Source organism: Chiloscyllium punctatum, chromosome 3 (assembly GCF_047496795.1).
Source record: "Chiloscyllium punctatum isolate Juve2018m chromosome 3, sChiPun1.3, whole genome shotgun sequence".
Classification (NCBI taxonomy): domain Eukaryota; kingdom Metazoa; phylum Chordata; class Chondrichthyes; order Orectolobiformes; family Hemiscylliidae; genus Chiloscyllium; species Chiloscyllium punctatum.
In genome coordinates, this window is record NC_092741.1 from 158,116,498 (window position 1) to 158,128,635 (window position 12,138).

At 38.2% G+C, this 12,138-nt stretch overlaps 1 protein-coding gene across 13 annotated transcripts in view; it reads right to left on the minus strand.

Moving 5' to 3' along the window:
* Window positions 1-5,343: 5,343 nt before the first annotated feature.
* Window positions 5,344-12,138, minus strand: part of dtnba (dystrobrevin, beta a) — a 516,323-nt gene continuing 509,528 nt past the window's right edge. For all 13 annotated transcript variants that reach the window (XM_072563143.1, XM_072563151.1, XM_072563188.1 and 10 more), the window contains one exon: window positions 5,344-10,808. The gene's annotated coding sequence lies outside the window, so the exon portion shown is untranslated. The remainder of the gene's footprint in view (window positions 10,809-12,138) is intronic.

Here is a 12,138-nt window from a genome sequence, read left to right on the forward strand (position 1 = left end):
TCAAGACTTCAGAATAAAGTGAGGTTCTGTGTTTAAGATGATTTCTGTAATGTTCACATCTACTTTCCAATTAAAGTGAGCTTCTCAAAAAGTTTATTAACTTTGAATAAATTTAGCAGGTTTTACACACTTTAATAGTTATTAAACTGATATCCAATTTATGAGAAGTCAAAGTCCCACCATTTTCAAGCTTTTTCCATTTAATCCGAGAGCTTCCATCCCAAATTGGCCAAACCAGCATTAAAGGTAATAGAATTCTCAGTGCAAGTTAAGTTGGGGACAAATGGAGTTCTGTAAACATTTACCCAGGAGGCCACACCCACACAATGGAATAACAAGCTTGGCAACTTTAATCATTACGTCCATCTACAATCATTCATAGAAACAACCTTAATTTAAGCTTTTTTGGGTACTCAGTTTTTAATGTTTTGAAATATTCAAAAAAATCTTCAATTAGCACTCAGACTGTTACTACTGCACACAAACAAAACTAGCAAATGTTCAGTTTGTTTTTATAAAAATCATTTTCAGATATTTTAAATCAAGTTATTCATGGGTGGTTTATTGACACTCTCATTTAAGATAGTTATTTTTTGATGAACTCATTTTTGGCTCAACCTTAAAAAATCTGCTCTGGACTAAAATGAATATTTCTCAATGTAAGGGAAACAAAGACATTGTTTTGCTGATTGATCACACAGGTTCGTGAAAGATTTTATATTTGCCAATTTGTAAGCAACTGTTTGGAAACCTGCACTTGTCTCAACTTCAGAACACCAGTGCAAGTCAGCCTCCAATTGCATAAATGACCTAAAGTGAAACCTCAACCTTATTGTAGTTTGACATAAACAAATGCTCTGGTCTCATTGCAATGATTAAGTCATTGTTTCTCACCCCTACTGTTCCCTAAATAAAAATGAATGTGGCAGAGTAATAATTGCCCCTGTCTCAGTACAGCTGATCATATGTTATGTGTGGTTTGAAGTCAGGATGAAAATAATGAAGGAACAGGTGCTAGGAAACTAAAAATTGTGGTAGTTTAAGAACCCGTTTTAACTAATATACAAGACACGGAGACTGACAGTGACTGATTGAATTGATACTCAGCCAATTAAGCTTCAGCCTCATCAGTGATGACATCATCTAGCTTCTCAGATTGGATTACTGTACTCCCTGTAGTCCACTGCTTGGCAACCAATAGTTTCTTCAGCTTCTTGTAACCTTGAATAGACAGGACACTTAGCATTTTGAGTCTTTTAATCATTGCCTTAATAAAGGAGTGACATTTCTTTGAAATGGTTCTGCAAAGTAAACAAAAAATCTCAGCTAGTGCAAAACAGCAGAGCTTCAATTTTTCAAAAAAAACTACCTGGAGGATCTGAAAATTGCAGGGAATTATAAAAACAAAGCATATCAAATTTGTACAAGTCCACATTGAATAAACATAGGCTTTGGCTGGCAGTTAATAACTTGAGATCAACTGACTTACAAAATTCCCAAACTTCTGTTTGAATGTGGAAGGGTTTTGTATTGTGGATTTGTGCAAAGATGGTGCATATATGTATATGGAATACAAACAGATCAAGTAAAGAATTCAGGAGGGACCGCTTAAACCCAGAGAAGGTAGAACTTGCTGCCATTTAAACAGATAACAATGGAGGGTATTTAATGAACAGCATTATGCCTACATGAGAAGAAATAAAAGGTTTTTGAAAGAAGTAATTAGCATGGAACAACACTTTATGGACAAAAGAAATGACAATATAACCCAGTTGAGCTGAACAGTGTAAATTCAGTACAGTTCCATGAAATCTGGTTGTGTAAACCACTGCATTTGTAAATTCCTCTTGATTTTGAATAAGATTTCTCCAGTTAATTGGGCTCTACCAGACTGCTACTCATTTTAAACATTACAGAAAATCTGCTACAGTCATGTTGCAGGCTTGGCAGAAGCATCAATGTTGAAGGTTGATTACACAGAACCTCTTGAGCAAGTACGTGAGGAAAAATATTACATTTCTAACAGCAGGATACCCAGCCCACTAAATTAAAGTTGGTGTAAATATACCAGAATATGCTTCCACAGCTGTTTTACACAAATGTCTTCATTGATTATTTGCCTGAAAGGAATATTGTTAATTTATTACAACAAAGTTGAAGTCTGTTATTTTATTATAAACGTAGCTTGGCTTAGAACAATTTGCACCTTTTTGATTTGGTGGATAATCCGGGAAGAGTTTTCGAATGCCTCCTTTTCATAATGTGACCATTCCTTTTGTTTGTCCAGTTTTTGATTGATTGACATTTTACAAACACGGAGGCAATTCAACAAAAATCAATTATTCCCAACTGTTATGAAATGGAGACACTATTTGTTAAGTAGCAATTAATTTTCAACACCCAGAAAAGCAAACTCATAATTCAAATGCTGATCCTATCCCATCTCTGATCTGTTTGGAGATTGAGCGAAAGGTGATACACTATATTTAAACTTTTAAATAGGAAGTACTATTTAAGGCAATACATAAAACATAATTCCTCTAAAAAGTTACAGGTCATCTCTTCAGAATAAAGTAGGGACACTGTACAGATACGTTTTCCTTCAACTGCTAATGTCAAGTAGAGTGTCATAGGAGACTAATTCTCAGGGTTTGTGGAATGAATGTAAACCTTTGTTTCCCTGCTTCAGGTTAGGTTATGGATGCTACTCTTTCACACATTAAATGCTATGAAACACTGGCTTTCAAATATGTAATTCAGTTTTATTTGCGATTGAACCAAGAATAAGGATTCCGTATTTTTTGCAGTACTATATCAGCACTACAACATAATAAATAGGAACTTGAAGATTATCATCAATTCCAAAAATAAAATCAAATTTGTCCTTTGTTTTTCTTTAAAGACATTTGTCTGGTTCTTTAATGCTGTTTTTGTTTTACATTTGGATTAGAGCTTTGCCATCATGGGGGAAAACACCCAATGCACCTTGTAGCATGATACAGCATTACATTAAGACACCTTTCACAGATGGCAAGTGCAGTTTGCACAAAACTAGTAAAACAATAGTCAGGCACCATGAATTCAAACTCATAAGACATTAACATACTATACAAATTAACTTAGAGCAACATAATATACAATGTGGCTGATTCCCATGTGAAGAGTGACTTCACAGAACAATACTATTTTACAGATTTTCTAATTGATTTAAAATATATGAATCCCCTCTAAAATTATTCATTTTCTATTAACAATACTGAACTAACTACAGCACTGACTAACTCAGCTTGTGTTTGTCGAGCCCCTCTGCTTGCAGAGGAATGTTTTAGCGAAACTGTGGAAAGAAAGCATCTGAAAGAGATAGGAATCCTTGCAACAATAAGTCATGCAGGTTTGAGAATACAGTAACATTTATCATGCTGCCTTCAACCTGTCCTGATGACCTTCAGTCCTTGGAATGCACTTTGATTTTAATACTCCATACTTTGTACGTGCATTTTAAAGTCGGAGCCTGTTTTATACTACAGCACAAAGCATCAATGCCAGTGATAGTGGATTTATCTGATGATGTAGAAATTGCATGTTGGTGATCCAATCAAATTAGATGCTGTGGATTGAAAACTACTGCATTTATATACAGGTGCTATCCCAAGTTGGTTCAAAGAGATGTAATGTTTATTTATTCATTCTCAGGAAGTGGGTGTCCTTGGCTAGGCCTGCACTTAACGCCCATCCCTAAATGCCCATTGGGAGGTTAGGAGCCAACCATATTGCTGTGGGTCTGGAGTCAAGTGTATGTCCGACCAGGTAAGGATGACAATTTCCTTCCTTAAAGGACATTGGTGAGCTAGATGGGGTTTTCTTCCCCCCATACATCAACAATGACCATCATTAGACTTTTAGTTCTTAATTGGACAAGAAAATATGGTAGAACAATTGTCTGCCTAAAAGCTTGGTCACAGCATAGGGTTTTATGTAATCTTATAGGAAGAGAATTTCAGAGTACCGGCCTCAAGGATTAAAGGAAAAGGCCCTTAACATGGGACCTGATCAGGGGAGAGATTCACAAAATGGCAGAGTCAGGAGAGTGTTCTCAGGATGTGGGGCTAGAGGGCTACAGACAGAACAGTTAGAGGGAGTTGCCAGAATATGGAGGAATTTAGAGCAAAATTTAAATTGATTACATTTGATTCCATGTCAATAGATTAAAAAGAATAGGAATAATTGACAAAGATAGAAGTTGGAAAACAGAGTTTTAAAAGAGTTGAGGTTCACAATGGGCAGAAATTGGAAGACTGGCCAGGAGGAAGTTAGAGCATTAGAGTCTGGAGGGAACATGGGCATGAACAAAGATTAAAGGAGCAAATGGACTCAGGAAGGGAACAGGCAGATGATTTGTGCTGGAGAGTATATGAATTGGAATGTCAGTTCAGGGTTTACTTATAAACAGTGGCTAGGAATGGGATGGGATTGGATGGAATGGAATGGATAGTAAATAGCGAATGATGGTCTTTATGTTTGTGTTGAAACTGGTACTCATCCACATCTGGATATTGGAGAAAGATACAGAGGCAAATCAGGGTCAGGAATCACGATGGAGAGGGAGCGCAGGTAGAATCAGAAAAATCAAGAAATTCAATTGCTTGATTGGACACTTGATACAAAACTGCAGGATTAGTGCAAGCTAATACATAATATTGATTGCCACTAAGCGGCATGTTAATCAACATTGGTGTGAAAACTTGCTCTGAAAAATTCCTCCTTAGCCTATGAAAATTATTCGTACCTGAAGTATGGAACTTGAAAATTAAGTAAAGAAGTCAACATCTTATTAAACCTGAACAGGTGGGCACAGAATGAGGATTTGAAAGTCAAATCAATAATTTGCAAACAATATTTGAGATGAAAATGCATTTTACCCTGCAAGGTCATGAATCTGTAGAAAGTACTTCCAGATAAATATCAAATAATATTTCAATTAAAGCTTTAAAATAATTCAAGTAAATGTCTGGCTTAGAATGGGACTCAGTGTACAGGGCAAGCATAGCTAGAAATATCAGGCAACCATCTGAATTTTTTTTTGAAGGGCAGATGCTATGAAATGAGTGTTCAAAGTTAAAAATCACACAACACCAGGTTATAGTCTGACATGTTTATTTGGAACCACTAGCTTTCTAGTGTGGCTCCTTCAGGTAACTAGTGGGGCAGGATCCTGAGAGCTAGTATTTCCAAATAAACCTGTTAGACTATAACCTGGTGTTGTGTGATTTTTAACTTTGTCCACCCCTAGTCTAACACTGGTTTCTCCACATCATTATGGAATGGAACAGAGTACAAATAAAGTTTGTTTAAATATTTGGTAGTTTTACTAGATTTATCTTTGGCACAGGGAGAATACCTCACTTTCAATACAGCAACCGGTTAAGTTAAAAAGTAGAACCATAAAGTTAATAATTTCTGGATAACTATGTAAACCATGAGCAGATTGGCACAGGGCTAATATGACCAGAAAACTACACGTGTGGCTAAAAGCCTGGTGTGCAAGAAACTGGTTTCAATTCATGGGGCAGCAGCATTGGGGAAACAGGGAGCTGTACTTTTGGAATGGGCTTCACAGTGAGTCCAGTGTCCTGGTGACCAGTGGAAATGGGGGCGTACTAAAGACTGAAACTACATCCGGGTTTGGGGGGGTTGGGGTGTAGAATGAGGGAAGGGGAAGGTTCAGAAAGGTGGAATATAAGAAATTTTAAGGAGAAAGGTTGAGTCAACACTCCAGTTCAGGGACATAGGAAATGGTAAACAGTGTGACAGGAAGGGACGAAGCATACAAACATTTCAAGTACATGAACTAATGAGGTCACAGTAAAAAGAGTTGGGAAGGATTCAGAGTTGAGGTGATGGAGTCATAGAACATAGAACATAGAACAATACAGCACAGAACAGGCCCTTCGGCCCACGATGTTGTGCCGAACTTCTATCCTAGATTAAGCACCTATCCATGTACCTATCCAATTGCCGCTTAAAGGTCGCCAATGATTCTGACTCTACCACTCTCACAGGCAGCGCATTCCATGCCCCCACCACTCTCTGGGTAAAGAACCTACCCCTGACATCCCCCCTATACCTTCCACCCTTCACCTTAAATTTATGTCCCCTTGTAACACTCTGTTGTACCCGGGGAAAAAGTTTCTGACTGTCTACTCTATCTATTCCTCTGATCATCTTATAAACCTCTATCAAGTCACCCCTCATCCTTCACCGTTCCAATGAGAAAAGGCCTAGCACTCTCAACCTATCCTCGTACGACCTATTCTCCATTCCAGGAGAAAGTGAGGACTGCAGATGCTGGAGATCAGAGCTGAAAATGTGTTGCTGGAAAAGCACAGCAGGTCAGGCAGCATCCAAGGAACAGGAGAATCGACATTTCGGGCATAAGCCCTTCTTCAGGAATCCTGAAGAAGGGCTTATGCCCGAAACGTCGATTCTCCTGTTCCTTGGATGCTGCTATTCTCCATTCCAGGCAACATCCTGGTAAATCTTCTCTGCACCCTCTCCAAAGTTTCCACATCTTCCCTAAAGTGAGGAGACTAGAACTGCACACAGTACTCCAAATGTGGCCTAACTAAGATCCAGTACAGCTGCAACATTACCTCACGACTCTTGAATTCAATCCCTCTGATAATGAACGCTAATACAGCATAGGCCTTCTTACAAGCTCAATCCACCTTAGTGGCAAATTTCAAAGAGCTATGAACATAGACCCCAAGATCCCTCTGCTCCTCCACCTAACTAAGAACTCTATCATTAACCCTGTATTCCGCATTCTTATTTGTCCTTCCAAAATGGACAACCTCACACTTGACAGGGTCGATGTAGGTATAGGTAAGCTGCGAGGGACAGAGAGTTTAATGTTGCATATAGTAACTTCCATGCGGGGAATAATAGTTAAAAATCAAACTGAATTCGCATTATCAGAATGTATTCAGGATCTACTATGAGATAGATGAACCTGTGGCATGAATAGAGATGAATGTTTTTAATCTCATCACCATTTTGTGGTGGCCAAGGTTGGAAGCAAATGTTCCAGGGTAAACAACTTTTGAAAAGGCAGGCACAGAGTAAAAGAGGGAGGAGGAGCCCTAATTAATAAAAAATGAAATAATAATGAGGAAGAATCTTGGCTCAGAAAATCACTACACAGAATCAGTGTGAAGTTAGAAATTACAAGGGTCATAAGATGTTGATGGGGTAGTTCACATGCTCCAACTTTAAGTAAGTAGTTATTGGATGCTTGTAGAATCATAGAATTCCCTACAGAATGGAAGCAGGCCATTCAGCCCATTGAGTACACACCTACCCTCTGATGAGCATCCCACTTAGATTCCCCCCACCCTCACCTTATCCCCTGTTACCCATCTAGCCTGCACATCCTTGGACATTATGGGCAATTTGGCATTGCCAGTCCACCTCACCCAAAAATCTTTAGACTTATAGCAAAAGTTATGTAATAGTTGCAGGTGACTTCATTTCTCATATAAGCTGGACCAATCAAATTGACAAAGGTGGTCTGAAAGATGAGTTTGTGGAATGTTTTGGTGACAATTTCCTGCAACAATACATTATGGAACCAACCAGACGTAAAGCTATTTTAGGAGAAAGTGAGGACTGCAGATGCTGGGGATCAGAGTTGAGAGTGTGGTGCTGGAAAAGCACAGCTGGTCAGGCAACATCCGAGGAGCAGGTGAGTCGACATTTCGGGCAAAAGCCCTTCATCAGGAAAGCGCAGATGCCCAAAACATTGATTCTCCTGCTCATCGGATGCTGCCTGACCTGCTGTGCTTTGCCAGCACCACACTTCTCAACTTTAAGCTATTTTAGATCCAGTCTTGTGCATTGGAGCAAGTTAATTAGTCATATTCTGGAAAAGATCCAGTGGGAACCAGTAAACATAACACAGTTGAAAGTGATGTAGACTAAGGATGAAGAAGAACCTTTAAACATAAACAAAACCAATAACTTGTGTGAAGAAGAAATTGACCAAGTGGTTGATTGGGTACATGGACTAAAAAGATGGATGTTACTAAGCAATGAAAAATACTTAAAGGAACAGATCAAAATGTTGAATAAAAATACATTCCATTAAAAGGCAAAAACACAACACAAAACATCCTTCTGAGGTGAAGCAGTTTATAATGTTGCAAAGAATGGTAAAAGCCTCAGGACTGCAAAATATCAACAAATCATGAAAAGAGGAAAAGAATATGGCAGTAAAGCGGGAATATTAAAATAGACTATGTTTTCAAAGTATAGAAAAAGGGAGAGTAAACATTGGTCGCGAGAAGACAGAACAGAAATTATCTTGGTAAATAAAGAAATGGCAGAAATAAATGTTTTCTGTCTTCACAACAGAAAACAAAAATCACAGAAATACAGGTATTCAGAGATTAATAAGAATAAAGAAATTAATATCAACAGAGAAACATAAAGGACTAAAATTGACAAATCTCCAGATGCTGCTGATCTACATTGGGTTCTTAAAGAGAGAGCCAAAGTGATTGTTGACTTATTGGCTGTGATTTTCAAAATTCCCCTCGATTCCTGAATGTTTCCAGTAGATTGTAGTTCAGCAAATGTGACATTACTTTGAGGAAAGGAGGGAATGCAAAAACAGGGGGCACCTTGACATCAATCATCGGGAAAGTGCTGGCATCGATTATTGGGAATTCTTAACAATATACTCAGAAAGCATAATATAATTTTTTAAAAAAGGGTCAGTAGGGTTTTCAGAAATTGAAACAAAGAGTGGAATAAGTGTGGTATTTTCAAGTTGAATAGTGGATTGCTAGGGTCTCAGGTTATCTACACTTTGTTGCCTTGTCTATGATATTTGAGACAGAATTGTGTATTTAAGTTGGTTGATAGTAAGAGCTAGGTGAGAATAGATGTTGTGAGAAGGACACAATGGGTGGCAAATGGAAAAAGATAGGTTAAATGAGTGGGCAACAAATTGTCACTTGGAATATAATGTGGGAGGAAATGTGAATTCATGCAGTTGTGTCAGAAGAGTAGAAATGTAACTATTTTTTAAAAGGTGTATGAAATTTATAAATGTTAATGTCTAGAGAAATGGGTACACTTGTACAAGGAACCCAAAATTTCACATGGAAGTATAGTGAGCAAACTTCATGTTAACCTTTAATGTAAGAGCTTTGCAGGACAAGAATACATTGTATAGTATTTTGGGGAGACCACACCTGAAAGACTGTTTTGGTCTCCTTATTTAAGGAAGAATATACAGTACTTACAATGGAGACATTGCAGAAAAGCTTGGTCCCTGGAATGAATGGCTTGTCTTAAACTGAGGGGCTGAATAAATTCTACATAAATTCTCTGGATTTCTGAAGAATGAGAGTCTATCTCATTGCAACATTCAAGATTATTAAAGAACTTGATCGGTAGATACTGAAATATTGTTTCCCTTTTTGGGGAATATAGAACAGGGGTGTGTTGCTTCAGAATAAAGGGCCGATACGAGAAGACATTTCTTCACTAATAACAGTGGTGAATCTTTGAAATGTTCTTCCTCAGTTGATTGTGGATATTTAAGGCTGTGGTTGACAAGTTTTTGTTCTCTTGGGAATGCAAGGGATATGGGACATGAGCAGGAAAATGGAGCTAAAATCCGACATGGTCATACTGAATGACCAACCAAGCACTCTGTTCCAAATTCTTAGGTTTTTTTTCCGGATTATAACAGTTGTTCAGAGTATTTATAAAGAGGATCTAACACTGTTGAGTGGGAGTGGACTTGATGTTCCAAGTGGCATTTCCACATTTGTTTGTATTTTTCAAGAGAATCTCACTGTTTGCAATTTGTTTTCAGGTTTTCTTTCACCATGTCTGCTGCATAACAAAATCTTTGGATGTTTTACCATATTTTAGCAGCTATTTTGTCCCAGATGCAGTTTGAGTATTAACTTTGCCTAGTTATAGTCCAATTCACTCCATTTATTTTCGACATTTACAAAGAATTCCTCCTGAACAGAGAGTAATTTTAGCACTTTCCAAGCCTGACACTTGTGTACTCTGCATCCTCCATTCTCAGTCTGAGCACAGAAACAAATGAATTGCAGAATGTTCATGCTGAGGGCTGACCTTCAGCAAGTGATGGATTAAGCCATAAATGGGAAGATGCTTTCTCATATAAATGAATTTGAACTCAAAACTTAGAAATTATGAGATGGGAAGGGCAACATTACTGAGGAAATAAACATTGCCAATTGGCTTGAGTTAGAGTCTAAAGAGTTCCCTTAATATATGTCCTCATCATTTTCAAATTAAAATAAAAATACCCATCTTGCATACCAAGCATTAAAGGGCAAATTCAAAATATAAATTGTCAGAGAACAGATATGAAAAATATAGCAGCCAAAAATGCAATATTAATCCCACCATTTCAGTAGTTAATTTACTTAAGGTGCCAACAGTTTGTTGGCGAAGCTTTCCTCTTTATACATAACAGAAGAAAAATCACAAGTCTCACAACAAATTTGTAATGATGAAAACAGGAAGAATTTGCTCACGGTGAAAAATAAAGCATGCATGGATCTAGAAATAAGTATGAACGTGTTCCTGTGCCAAAGCCCTTCAATGAGCACAGCAAAAATGTTCAATTTTCAGAAAAAGGCTGTTTCAGTTTTTGTTGTCTTTTACATTCACATAATGATGTCTTCAACAGCTGAGGGAAGGATGGTTCAAATGGATGAACAGAGTCAAGTATGATTGGTTTCTTTGTATAGTCACTGTGCCTGCAATATATAACGGTAGGGAGAAGGAGCCAAGAAAAAGATTATCAGTAATTAACTTGATATATAGCAATATACAGGAGTAACCATGGATTAGTACAGTTATGAGAATTTGACACAACATTGTCAAATAAATTTAAAAACATTAAATGGTGTCAAATCTTCTGAGCTTATTCAGTGAGTAGCTGAGCCCTATACACCAGGAAAGACCCAAGTAAGATCCTCATTCTGTACTGAGTTAGCTACACTCTCAGCCAGGAGATTTATTGGTAAGGAGAACATTCACTTCAGTCCCCAAACTAGGAATTATTTCATTGCTATCGGTGATGCTTGCTCAGAGTGTGTGTACTTGTACGGTAAGCAAAGATAAAATGACTCCAAAGGAAATGGATTGGAAATTTGGAGGGCTGCATTTTTGTATGTGCTCTGTGTGCCTGAACAGTGAAATCCCACATTACACTTTGGGAATTGTTTGAAAGGAGCCAACAGCTAGCTGTCAATGAGGATACCAGGATCAGGCTGCTGTCACGTATGTTCTGATCATCATGGTTCTTCAGGTAAGTGAAGCCAGGAAGAATGTGAGTGAGCTAACATCACAGGCAATAGGAAGATCACCAAGAAGTGAGTGTGCCCAGGAGGATCAGGGACTACAGGTTGGGGAAATAACTGGGTGTGAGAAATTGGTAGGCCTGGAGGCTGTAGGCAGGGTTAAAACAAAAAGCAGGACAACAACTTGGCGGTGAACTGGGGTTGGAAAGAGAATAACAAAAAAGGCAGATGCTGGAGATCAGAAACAAACACAGAAATTGCTGGAGAAACTCAGTGGGTCTTGCAGCATCAGTGGAGGGGAAGCAGAATTAATGTTTCAGGTTGAGTGACTTTTACTGATGGAGAGTTATTGGACTTGAAGCATTAAATCTGCTTTCTCTTCACAGATGATGCCAGATCTGCTGAGTTTCTCCAGCAATGTCTGTTTTTACTGGAAGGAGAATTCCTGCCTTTTCCAGTTCCTCCTTCTGGAAAGTAATAGTGAAAAAATTTATATTCCAGAAAGCAAGGTCTGGTTTGTCTGAATGCAGCCAGTGTTGGCACAGGGTGCCTCAAGGAAAACCATTCTGGAAAGGGACCAACAATAGGGATTTTGACCCTTTTATTTGAATATGTGGTCATAGCTCCAGTTGCCTTCTGTTTTCCCTTTGGGAGGTGATGGTAGAGCACCTTCAGCCAGTACCGTACACATACTGCCTTTCCTTCGGACTGAAGGGTCAATGGAACAGTCAGGGCTCAATCAAATCATAGGACAGTAATTTCCAAAGTTTGGGTATGCATAATG